At 40.0% G+C, this 13,951-nt stretch overlaps 1 protein-coding gene across 1 annotated transcript in view; it reads right to left on the bottom strand.

Moving 5' to 3' along the window:
• NDFIP1 (Nedd4 family interacting protein 1) overlaps window positions 1–13,951 on the bottom strand; it is a 47,947-nt gene that overhangs the window by 33,050 nt on the left and 946 nt on the right. The window lies entirely within an intron of this gene.

Here is a 13,951-nt window from a genome sequence, read left to right as displayed (position 1 = left end):
AAAAAAAAAAAAAAAAAAAAAAAAGAATTATTTTATGGCTGGACATGGTGGATCACACCTGTAATCCCAGCATTTTGGGAGGCTGAGATGGAAGGACTGCTTAAGCCCAGTTCAAGACCAGCCTGGGCAACGTAGCAAGACCCTGCCTCTTTAAAAAAAAAAAAAGAATTCTTCTAGATTTCAAGCTCAATTTTTAAAAATCATTTGTTTGGGCCAGGCACAGTGGCTCATGCCTGTGATACCAGCACTTTGGGAGGCCAAAGTGGGAGGATTACTTGAGGTCAGGAGTTTGAGACCAGCCTGGTCAACATGGTGAAACCCCATCTCTACTAAAAATAGAAAAATTAGCTGGGTGTGGTGGCACGCCCCTGTAGTCCCAGCTACTTGGGCGGCTGAGGCACGAGAATCACTTGAACCTGGGAGGTAGAGAGTGCAGTGACCTGAGATTACCCCACTGCACTCTAGCCTGGGCAACAGACAAGACTCTGCCTAAAAAACAAAACAAAACCAAAACACACACACAAGAACTCTACTATTCATTCAGAAGACACCATCAGGAAAATGAAAAGAAAATCCAAAGAGCGGGAGGATATATTTTTCAGAAAATGGACTTATATCCAAAATACATAGAAGAACTTCTTAAAATCAATAAGGAAGCCATTCAATAAAAAAAGGGACAAGACTTGAATAGACATTTCACAAAAAAAGATATCTAAATGGCCAATAAACTTACAAAACGGTGCTCTATTTCATTAGTCATTATAGAAATGAAAATTAAAATCACAGATGATGACCAAAATAAAAAGCAGAAAATACCAAATGTTATTGAGGATATATAATAAACAGAACTCTCACACTACACTACTGATCGGAGTATAAACCTGTACAAGTACTTTAGAAAACTGCTTGCCAATATCAACAAAAGATGAATTTACACATATCCAGCAATTCCACTCCTAGTTATATGTCCAACAGAAACATTTATATATGATACCAAAAGACATATAAGGAGAGGCAAAGCAACAGTATTCATAAAACTGGAAATTACTGAAATGCCTATCTACAGTAGAACAGGTAACTAAATTGTGGTATTTTCACAAAATGAGACAGCAGTGTGCATGAATAAACTGTAACCCACACGGGTAAATTTTGCAAAATCATGTTGAGCAAAAGAAGCCAGACTCAAAACAGTATTTACTGTATGATCAGGTTCATATAAAGATTTTTTTAAAGAACAGGCAAACTAAACATACCAGTGAGTATGCCCTGGGAGGAGAGTGACTAGAAAGGCCCTGAAGGGACCTTTTGGAGTACTGGTAATTCTGTTTCTGGATTTAAATACTAGTTAGCTGTGCAAGTTCAGTTTGTAAAAATTCATTGAGCTGCACATTTATGATTGTACGTGTTTTTACACATAAATCATACTTCACTAACAATTCAGAAATGGGAGAAGAAAAACACTGTATGAGGAATAGTGATGATGCAGACTGTGAGCCCTCTGTGGACTGAGACCTTTGCATGGTTTATCACTGCATTCACCCCAGCACTTACCAGTGAGTGGCACAGCATGGATACATTAGTGAGTGTTGGCCAAAACAGGCATGGAGGTGGATTTCTAACAGAAACTTACCTGAAGAAATAGCAGCTATTCTTTATACCATCTTAACTTACCAGTTCACATCTATGAAAAGTATTCATATTACTTTACAAATCTCCAAATAAATTCACAGGCTATGCATGTAGCCATACACAGATGACTGCTATACCTGTAGAGAGGACAGTGATGATGGTTTCAGGAATGGAGAGCGGCAGTTATGGTATCCCCATCACTACTTAGCACAAGGAGTGCATTTTAAACATGGAAGAATTGAGGAGAAACATGGCCTTATAAAGCAACTAAGGCAAAAGCAGCTCTCTCCTACTGACTGGTCTAAAAGAATACGTGTGAAACAAACAAACTTTCTTTCTTTTTTTTTTTTTGAGACGGAGTCTCGCTCTGTCGCCCAGGCTGGAGTGCCGTGGCCGGATCTCAGCTCACTGCAAGCTCCGCCTCCTGGGTTTAGCCATTCTCCTGGCTCAGCCTCCCGAGTAGCTGGGAGTACAGGCGCCCGCCACGTCGCCCGGCTAGTTTTTTGTATTTTTTAGTAGAGACGGGGTTTCACCGTGTTAGCCAGGATGGTCTCGATCTCCTGACCTCGGGATCCGCCCGTCTCGGCCTCCCAAAGTGCTGGGATTACAGGCGTGAGCCACCGCGCCCGGCCGAAACAAACAAACTTTCAAAAAAGATTGCTATGATTTGGATGGTAGTCACTGATTTATTATTATTTTGCATAACGTACATATATACTCTGTATCCTTTCATATGCATCCATAATTTCACAATAAAAATGAAAAGAATAGTATGGCTCTATAGTTACCAATTTTAAAAAGAAGTAACAGAAAAGAAACACCAAGGAGAAACAGATATCTCCAACCTTTATCTCTTTATCTCTTTAGCAGGGTTTAACATTTAGTATTCACTTAACATTTAATATGCACTTAGCAAGAAGTGCTCAGATGTTCAATTAAAGTTTATTTTATATATGAAGGAAAACTTATCTTGATCACAATGTAATTCCTACAATATTGTTTCTTCTAAAAATAACCAATTGGCATATCCCAAAAATGGAATATTCTACATTGAAAAGGCAGTGAAATCAAATGTAGACACTGAAAGACAGTGACAGAGCCATGCCTAGAACCCAGGCTTGCATGTTGACTGTAGCCTGCTCGGCTCTGATAGTGAGAAGTTCCAAAAGTTATGCTTGCTTATTAGCCTAGAGTAGAGCATACTCAGGCAGACATTATGGGTGGGAAAAGGTATTCTATTCAGGAGAGTCCACCTTGATTCAGGCCTGGACATGAGGTCCTCTCTTCCTGCAAGAACAATGAGAGCCAAAAAGTAGGTACATCGAGCATTTAATACCTTTCCTATTAAACTATCATCACAGAATGTTTCGTTCTACAAGTATTCAACTGCTAGGTTAATTTAACAACACTCATTAAATGTGTCAGGCCACAACTGATGTGGGGTCTGGGGACAGAACAGTGACTTGGCTGGTGTTTTTGGCCTCACTAAGTCTGCAAGTTTAGCAAATGAAACACAAAGAAGTAATTACAATTACTGTATAATGTCCAATTAAAGATTAGACACTTGCGTCTTATTCCTCCTGAAACCCTCTTAAATATAAATGTGAGTAAAATGTTGCTTGTTTAAAGGCAAAAAACTTACAAGCAACAGGAAAGGAAGCAGCAATTAATTTCTGAAAGCTAGAAGCAGGATGACAAGTGGTAACTGACTCAGCAAACCCAAGAAAGCTGAATCCTAAACCAGAAAGCCAAAAAACAACCGTTTTGTATCCCCCAAAAGCTCAAGAACTGGTGGCACCAGGTACTGGTAGAAGCAGAAGTGAAAACGAGATTTATAAACAGACGAGATTGGGCACGTTCAGGGTGGTATGGCTGTAGACAAGATTTATAAACATAAAGAAAGTTTGGGCCGGGTGCAGTGGCTCATGCCTATAATCCCAGCACTTTGGGAGGCCAAGGCAGGCAGATCGCCTGAGGTCAGGAGTTTGAGACCAGCCTGACCAACATAGTGAAACCCCGTCTCCACTAAAAATACAAGAATTAGCAGGGCATGACGGTGCATGCCTGTAATCCCAACTACTCAGGAGGCTGAGGCAGGAGAATTGCTTCAACCCGGGAGGAAGAGATTGCAGTGAGCTGAGATCGCACCACTGCACTCCAGCCTGGGCAACAGAGCGAGATTCTATCTCAAAAATAATAATAATAATTATTATTATTATTTGATAATAGCTAAATAAACACTGAATTCTATAGAGAAAGAACTGTGATGATTAAAGGGATCTGGGTTTTATCTGTAGTGCTTTCAATTTTTATAGGATTGTATTTCATAGTTAATCAAAATTTAACAATAAGTCTAAGATGAATTCGGTAATAGATAATGAGCGTTATACTATTCTTGCAACCTTCTCTAAGTTTAAAATTAATTCTAAAATTTTCTTTAAAGGTACTTTAAAAGAAAGCAAACATGATCATTAGAAAATTTGGAAAATTAAGAGAAATCAGTCCTACCATTTTTCATAAAATGTGTTGTTTAAAGGGAAAAAATAAGACAGTATGCATTTGTGAAAATTTATAGAACTTGACAGCACAAAGAAAGAATCTTAAGGCATGCAAATTTTTAAAATCCACTTAGGTGGCTGGAGGATGTATGCAAAATGTGACAAAACAAGATAACTGTATTATAAATGTTTGAAACAACCTCACTCAAGTGGGTGGAGGAACAGGTGCTGACCTAAGGAACATTCGGAAATAAGTAGTTTTTAAGACTAAAGGCAAAAGGAACTGTACATATGCTTTGTCCTGCAGTGGTTATAATACTATTTCCCAAGGGGTGTGGGTTAACAATTCTGATACAACTTACACATGTATATCAGAACTGAAGAATTATGTAAATGGATGGTGGAAGTGAGCCAGGTTTCTCAATGTTGGAGTGGGAGTTTATAGATAAGGGGAGGAGGCTACAGCGATCCATATGGTAATGAATTAGAGGTGGAGATACTAGCATGAACTTATGTTCAGCTTAATATGGATAGATGGTACACACAGAAATAGTTACAGATGTGTGTATCCACAGATTAATATACAGACATATATATAGTTTCTTGCTCTGTCAGCTTAGAAGGCCTAAAAGCAATGACACCCTAGTAGCAAGGAGCACAGATCTTGGTTTGTAGTATTATTTTTAATAAAAGGAACCTCGGCTCCTTGGAAAAATGCCTGATTCTAGGATAGTGCAGGAAATATATAAGATGAGCCTAGTGCCAAAATGTATGGAAGTGGTTAAAAAAAAAATCCACAATGATGGAGGTATGCAATTTAAGCAATAAAATAAAGCAGTTATTGGATTATAATTAGAAGAATAAAATATTTATGAGTCATCCAGATATAAACACTAAACAAATTATCAGAGAAGAGACAAATGTCCCATGCAGGAAAATTCCAAATAATTTATGTCAATGCTTTGCCCTCAGCGAGGTGTTACATAACTTCCCACTCCTTATGTGTGGACTATGTGTAGTGACTTCCTTCCCAAGAGTAAGTAGGGAAAGAGGGGTAACAAGTATCTTTACAGAAGAGAAAACTGACAAACACTACCTCAGCCAGGTGATCAAGGTCAATGTCAACAATAAGTCATGCTGACAGTGTACATTCTTGATATGATGTGATGAGAACAGGACTTTACTTGTGGTCTGCCCCCAAATCCACAACCCCAGTCTAATCATGAGAAAAACATCAAACAAACCCCAATTGAGGAACATTATACAAAGACCTGACCAGTGCTCCTCAAAACTGCCACGCTCATCAAAAACAAGGAAAGTTTGAGAAACTCACAGCCAAGAGAAGCCTAAGGAGACAGGATGACTAAATGTAACGTTACCACATTATATCATCCTGGATCCTGGATGGGATCCTGGAACAGAAAAAGGACATTAGGTAAAAACTTAGAAAATCTGAATAAAGTACAGACTTTAGTTGATAACAATGTACTAATATTTGTTCAATAATTGTGAAAAATGTACCACACTGATACAAGATGCTAATAGGGAAAGGTGGGCATAGGGCATATAGAAACTCTCTACTCTCTTCTGTGTTTCCGAAAAATTCAAAATGTTTCAGCTGGGTGTGGTGGTGTATGCCTGTGGTCCCTGCTACTCCGGAGGCTGGGAGGGAAGGATCGCTTGAGGCAAGGAGCTTGAGGCCAGCCTGGGTAGCAACATAGCAGGAACCCATCTTAGGGGAAAAAAGTTCCAAAAAGTAAAGTCAAGGCCAATGTCAACAATGATAAGTCATGTTGACAGTGTGCATTCTTGATATGATGTGATGAGAGCAGCACTTGTGGTCTATTTGAAAGTACAGATTTATTTAAAAAACATTTAAAGCGAAGGAAAGGTTAAGAAGAAAGCCTGAAGATGCAGGGCTGCAGTGAGTTGAGATTGCGCCGCTGTACTCCAGCCTGGGTGACAGAGTGAGGCCCTGTCTCAAAAAAAAAAAAAAGGCCTGTAGAATGCACACCAAATTTGAGGAGCAGTTACAGCTCTGGGAAGAGATAGGAAGGAAAGGGAAATCAAGTTTTTCTTTAGAAAGTTACTGTCTGAATCTAGCACATGAAGAATGTATTACTGTATAATACAAAATGTTTAATTTTAAATACCACATTTAAGCATTGAATGATAAAGAAAACGAAATCATTATTAAACAGGCACCACTCCCTAAGCCCTTATATCTCTATTCATAAACTGTCCAGTCTGCAGACAGACCTCCAACTTGTATTCAAGCCTCTGATTACAGTAACTACTAATTGATATTGCTGAGATAAACTAATTTAAAAGACAAAAACAGAAAAACTGTCAAAGATTATGCTAAATTGCTCAGGGATAAGAAATATATTATACATATGGGCCGGGCACGGTGGCTCATGCCTATAATCCCAGCATTTTGGGAGGCAGAGACAGGCAGATCACTTAAAGCCAAGAGTTCGAGACCAGCCTGGACAACATGGTGAAATCCCGTCTCTACTAAAAATACAAAAATTAGCCAGGTGTGGTGGAATACGCCTGTAATACCAGCTACTCGGGAAGCTGAGGTACAAGAACCTCTTGAACCCGGGAAGCGGAGTTTGCATTGAGCCGAGATCTCACCACTGCACTACAGCCTAGGTGACAGAGCCAGACCTGTCTCAGAAAAAAAAAAAAGAAGAGGAGACAAAAAAAGAAAAGAAAAGAAAAATACATATGAAGGTAGGCTGGGCATGGTGGCTCACACCTGTAATCCCAGCACTTTGGGAGGCCGAGGGGGGCAGATTATTTGAGATCAGGAGTTCAAGACTAGACTGGCCAACACGGTGAAACCCCGTGCCTACTAAAAAAACAAAAATTAGCCGGGCATGGTGGCAGGTGCCTGTAGTCCCAGCTAATTAGGAGGCTGAGGCAGGAGAATTGCTTCAACCTGGAAGGCAGAGGTTGCAGTGTGCTGAGATTGCACCACTGCACTCCAGCCTGGGCAACAGAGGAAGACTCTGCCTCAAAAAAAAAAAAGAAGAGAAAGAAAGAAAGAAAAGAAATATACATATAAAGGGAACTGCATTAATCAATAAGAAAATATTTCACTAGGAATGTTCTTAAACTTCATCAGTGCTAGTATTTAGGACATTTAATATAAATTATGTTATTCAGAAAAATAATGAGTAAGCCTTATTGTAAGAGCAGGATGTGCTAAGTGTTATCAGGTTATACTTGCTTTACTACCATACTTGATCAAGTTAACAAGACATATCACACAGTCATCCGTCAGTATTTGCTGGGAACTGTTTCCAGGACTCCCCACAGATACCAAAATCTGAGGATGCACAAGCCTCTGACATAAAATGGTATAGTATTTACATATAACCTACCTCATGTACTGTAAATCATCTTATAACACTTAATACAATGTAAATGCTATGTAAAATAGCTGTTATAGTGTATATTTTACTTGTATTATTATTTATTATTGTATTGTTATTTTCCTCATTTTTAATCCACAGTTGGTTGAATCTGCAAATGTGCAACCTGTGGATACCCAGAGCCTACTCTGACTCATACCCCTACCTAGTCAACCACTAGAAGCAATTACCACTGGAAAGTATGTCAAACCCAAAAAATTTCATACATGATATTTGCCAGTTGCCTAGCTTATTGGCAACAATGACTTGAGAAAAAGATAAACCATCAAGCCAATTTTCAGTACGAATGGAACAGAAGTATTAAAGTTGCTTTATCTAAATTGTCCATTATTATAAGAATATAGGTTGGGGGCAGTGGCTCACACATGTAATCCCAGCACTTTGGGAGACCGAGGCAGGCTGATCACTTGAGGTCAGGAGTTCAAGACCAGCCTGGCCAACATGGTGAAACCCCCATCTTTACTAAAAATACAAAAAATCAGCTGGGCATGGTGGTGGGCACCTGTAATCCGAGCTACTCAGGAGGCTGAGGCAGGAGAATCGCTTGAACCTGGGAGGCAGAGGTTGCAGTGAGCCAAGATCGTGCCACTGCCCTCCAGCCTGGGCAAGGATATCCGATCTTTTTTTTTTTTTTTTGAGCGGAATCTGCGCTCTGGTCTGCACCCGACTGTATGGAGTGTCTAGGGGGACGCATCTTCTATGCTCTACAGCAATAGCTCCTGGCCCAACCTGCCGGGTTTACTTGCCATTCTCCCCAGTGCCTCAGCCTCCCGAGTAGCTGGGACTACAGGCGCCCGCAAAACACCAAAAGGGGTTATAAGGCTAGAAATAGTTCATCTTTCGTAAGCACCCGTCCCTGAGTTCTACCGAAAGTTTCCGTTATTTTTTAATCAGTAGTAGTAAATCGGAGCTCCTATTCACTCAAGTATAACAGACAGGGTATGGAGTCTCAAGATATTACTCTTTGACCAAGAAATCAGTGATATCTCCGACAACTGACACAGGCCCGTCGTCCAAAGTGCTCGAGGGATTACAGGGCTTGTAACCACCCCAAAGGGCCCTCTACAGGAGTTACACAGAGAACTACAGTCTTGAAAAAATATAAAAAAAAATGGACACAGCAAAAAAAACAAAAAAAAAAGGGGCACTCCAGCCTGGGCGACAGAGCAAGACTCTGTCTCAAAAAAAAAAAAAGAAAATATCAATGGCCAATAAGCACATGAAAAGATGCTCAATATCACTAATTATTAGGGAAATAGGGATTAATACTGCAATGAGATACCACTTCACACCCATTAGATGGCTACTATCAAAAAAACAAAAACAAGAGAACAAGTATGTTGAGGATATGGAGAAACTGGAATCCTTATACATTGCTGGTGGGAATATAAAATGGTGAAGCTGCTATGGAAAACAGTATGGGAGATCCTCGAAAACTTAAAAATAGAATTGCTGTATAACCCAGCAATTCCATTTCTGGGTATATCCAAAAGAACTGAAAGCAGGGACTTGAAAGATATTTGTAGACTCATGTTTTTTTATAGCAGCATTACTCACAATGACCAAAAGGTAGAAGCAAACCAAGCATCCATAAACAAATGAATGCATAAACAAAATGTGGTACATATATAAAATGGACTATTACTCAGCCTTAAAGAGGCAGGGAATTCTGACACATGCTACAACATGGATGAACTCTGAAGATAGTATGCTAAGTGATATATGCCAGTCACAAAAGGACAAATGCTATCTAATTCCACTTATGAGAAGTACCTAGAATAGTCAAATTCACAGAAAGTAGAATGGCAGTTTCCAGGGGCTGGAGGAGGGGGGAAAGGAGAGTTATTGTTTAATGAATATGGAGTTTCAGTTTTGCAAGGTGAAAAAGTTCTGGAGATGGACTGGTTCCACAACAATGTGAATGTACTTAATGCCACTAAACTATATATTTAAAAACGGTTAACATGGTAAATTTTATATGGATTTTACCACAATTAAAAGTTTTCAAAGGAATAATTTATCCGTCTTCCTAATATTTTTATAAATTTTCTCTGATCACTGACCATGTAGGCCACAAATACAGCATATAACTTAAGAAACTTTGGCCGGGCGCGGTGGCTCAAGCCTGTAATCCCAGCACTTTGGGAGGCCGAGACAGGAGGATCACGAGGTCAGACCATCCTGACGATCAGAGGTCGAGACCATCCTGGCTAATACAGTGAAACCCCGTCTCTACTAAAAAATACAAAAAACTAGCTGGGCGAGGTGGCAGGCGCCTGTAGTCCCAGCTACTCGGGAGGCTGAGGCAGGAGAATGGCGTAAACCCCAGGGGGGCGGAGCTTGCAGTGAGCTGAGATCTGGTCACTGCACTCCAGCCTGGGCGACAGAGCGAGACTCCGTCTCAAAAAAAAAAAAGAAACTTTGACATAACCTAAGAGGCATTCTGCGATATAATTATAACTTCTTTTGGAACTGAAAAACAAGCAAAAAACCCACATAAGCACTATTCGTTCCTTCCTCCAGGATCTAATAATTTAACATGAATATGGTTTGACCTATCAGAGATGAAATTCTTACGCTCATCAAAATACTCCTCCATAATCCTGAGAGAATTTATCCAAAACTATACCATTCCAAAAGCTGCTCTATAATGTCATCAAACTATAATACAGAGTATTGGTGATGCTTACAAATGGGCAACTTCTTTAGCAGGTAATGAGGCAAGTCCAGAACTAAGCATTCTGTAATCTGTTTGAACCTACAAGGCAGTGTCATCATCACCCACTTACACTGAATTGAAATCCAAGTATCCCAAAATACTTGGAATGAACTGGCAAAATTCATGCACAGATCTACTGCAGAAGATCTGCGTTCATCTACGGATGAACGGGAGTTAACGTCCTCAGAGAGAGAGACACGCAACAGGTTTCTCAGCACTCAGTATGGGCCTACTTAGGTCTTTCTAAAATAGTGCTTCCATACTGTCTGAGACACAGTCTCAGTTTCAAAATGAAAAAAAAAAAAACACACACAAAATAATGCCACAGGGAACCTATAAACCTACCCTCTTTTTTTTGGGGGGGTGGGTGCAGTGGGCAGAGTCTCAGGTGGGCAGAGTCTCGCTCTGTCGCCTAGCCTGGAGTGCAGCGGTGCAATTTTGGCTCACTGCAACCTTTGCCTCCCAGGTTTCTCCTGCCTCAGCCTCCTAAATAGCTGGGACTACAAGCACCCGCCACCACACCCAGCTAATTTTTTGTATTTTTAGTAGAGACAGGGTTTCACCATGTTAACCAGGATGGTCTTGATCTCCTGACCTCATGATCCACCCACCTTGGTGCCTTTGTTTTTTTTAAGACAGAGTCTTGCTCACCCAAGCTGGAGTACAGTGGCGCGATCCCGACTCACTGCAACCTCTGCCTCCTGAGTTCAAGTGATTTTCCTGCCTCAGCCTCCTAAGAAGCTAGGACTACCGGTGCATGCCACCACTCCCAGGTAATTTTTGTATTTTTAATAGAGATAGGGTTTACCATGTTGGCCACGATGGTCTCAATCTCTTGACCTCATGATCTTCGTGATCTGCCCACCTCAGCCTCCCAAAAAGTGCTGGGATTACAAGCATGACCCACCTTGCCTGGATGTTTTTCGTTTTGTTTTGTTTTGCTTTGTTGAGACAAAGTCTCACTGTGTTGCCCAGGCTGGAGTGCAGTGCACAATCTCGGCTCACTGCAACCTTTGCCTCCCAGGTTCAAGCAATTCTCCTGCCTCAGCCTCCCAAGTAGCTGGGATTACAGGCGAGTGCCACCACACCTGGCTAGTTCTTATATTTTTTAGTAGAGACAGGGTTTTGCCATGTTGGCCAGGCTGGTCTCGAACTCCTGACTTCAAGTGATCTGCCCGCTTTAGCCTCCCAAAGTGCTGTGACTGCAGGTGTGAGCCACCGCACCTGGCTGAGCCTAGCCTTTCTGCATAGTCTGTCACTACTATGCTAAATTCAAGTTGTCCACATATTACGCTACCAATAAAAAGACTATAAAGACAAAACTGTGTTTGCATTTATGAATCATACAGTTTTCCATTACATTTACTTGGTGAGAAAACTAGCTCAATTTGATTAACCAGATCAAATAGAAGTCAGAACAGCCTTGTGTGACAACCAGAGTATCATGCTCCTATCAAGTTGCCTGGACAATTCACCATCATTCTATAATTCAAAAGCCTTTTAAATATGTATATTCTCTGACCAGGCATTTCCATGTCTAGTAATTTATGCTAAGGAAACGGCTGAAGATGTACGTAAAATAAATTTCAGTCAATGAAAAAAACTATAAACATTCTTAGTGATCAAAGATAGGCAATTAGTTAAATTACGATTCATCCATACAATTACATACCATGCAGACATTAAAAATATTTTATATAGAAAATGTTAATAACATTGTGTGAAGAACATTACAAAATAGAAATATGAACCCATTTCATTATTTATCTAGTATGCCTTTGTAGATACATGTGCATGATACACATATGCAAATGTATGAATGCACATGTCTGAGAACAAGATACACATGGACATGTGCAAAAGTATGTGCAAGTATGATCAGGGGCTCATAAAACTGCACACGAATGTACAAAGATATGTCTGTACATGTATATATGGGTACATAAGAGAATACATATGCATATGCATATATCTGCTAATGCATACACCTATATTTGGACTGTGAGCCTGTGTTTTAAGTAGGTGAGCGTGTGTATATCCTTGTAATCACTACTTAGCAGCTTGTGACCTTGAGGCAAGTTACTGAGCCACTTTCAGTCTCTGACAATGAGAACAAACCCTGGTTCATAAGAGTTTGGTATGGATTAAATTTAAAAAAAAAAATGGACGTAAATTACTTAGTACTGTGATTGTTGCATAAAAAAAATCAATATTAGCCTTCCTGCATTCCTTATCTGTACACACATACACTGATCTATAACATCGCTATAAACCTACAAGAATGCACATTAAAATATTACCTTCGGTTATCTAGTTGGTTTTTGTTCAGGGAGGGTATTGCAGTTTTTTGGGCTTTCATCTTCTACAATGTTTCTAGGAAGATTTTTGTTTCGGTTTTTTTGATACTTCAATTCTGCATAATTGAAAAATATTAAACGCCACACTAAGGAATACATGATTTTGATACTCCAGCAAATTTTTTGTATTCTAGCAGTATATCGGCATTACCTAATAGCTCAAGAAGATGGCAGTACAAAGAAAAACCACAGTTGTTCTGCTTGTTCGCCTTATCCAAGTCAGAATGAAAACGATGAAATCAGATGACAGTATACAGTATGGGTGATTTGCAAACACTGTTTAAAAGTCACTTTGCAAAGATGTCACAGTTAAGTGACATCTGTCATTCCCATTTTATTAAAGCAGTAAGGAACCCACAGGCTGCCCAAGGTCATACAAAAAAAGCATGTGCTAGATCCATGTGCTCTGAAAAGATCTAAGGATTAACTGCATTGCCACAATTTGGGCCGTGTTTATAAAACCAAGAAGCGAAATTCTTAACTAGTCATTTTAGGAGTCCAATCCTGAGTGGGGGCGGACTGCAACACATGGCTGATGATAGCAAAACAAACCAGCAACCAGCCGCACCAGGGTTAATCTACGTTTTCATCGTACTGGCTTTCCTTATTTCTAAAATGTAAAATTGTAGATCGTCTAAGATAGGACATTTTATTTGATAAAAGCAGGATTGACATCTGTATGCACCGAAACCATGTGAAACATGACAAACACAAGCCGTTATTTGCGGTTCCAGTCAACATCAGTTTACCACCTGGCTCAATTCCCACAATTACGATATGATAGATTAACACTTCTAAAAATCCTGCAGAAGGTCTCTAAATTTCCTGGGGGAACTTAGCTGGAGTGAAACAAGCAGCTCTTTTCCCTGGGGCCTCAATTTATAAATCAGACCCGAGAAAATGATCCAATCATTCCCTATACATTTCCTCCCCAGCTATGCCATCAAATCTCTTCAAACGTCACTTCCAAGCATTTAAAATACACCCGGCACACGCCCTGCAGACTTCATCGTAGCTCTCCCTTTTGGGGCATCACCACAGCCAAACATCGCCTCTTCCAAATCTACTGCAAACTGCGGGTTTGTCTCTTGCTTCATTTTTTACTTTTGTCTTAAAACGGAGGCGAGGAGAATGGGTTTCGACAAAATAGGCTCTGAAACCCTGAGCAATAGCATCTTGCTGTGGGGAGCTATCGGCAGCAGCAGAGATTTTAATCTTTTCTCACCACCCAGTTTCCGTTTCTTGCTTTTTTCTTTCTTTCTTTTCCAATGACATCAAACCAAAGGTGGAAAAATGAAAACGAAT

The sequence above is a fragment of the Rhinopithecus bieti genome, unplaced genomic scaffold (genome assembly GCF_001698545.2).
Source record: "Rhinopithecus bieti isolate Rb0 unplaced genomic scaffold, ASM169854v2 scaffold_7438, whole genome shotgun sequence".
Lineage (NCBI taxonomy): Eukaryota > Metazoa > Chordata > Mammalia > Primates > Cercopithecidae > Rhinopithecus > Rhinopithecus bieti.
The sequence above is the reverse complement of the archived record's forward strand: the minus strand, read 5'-3'. Positions and strand labels throughout refer to the sequence as shown.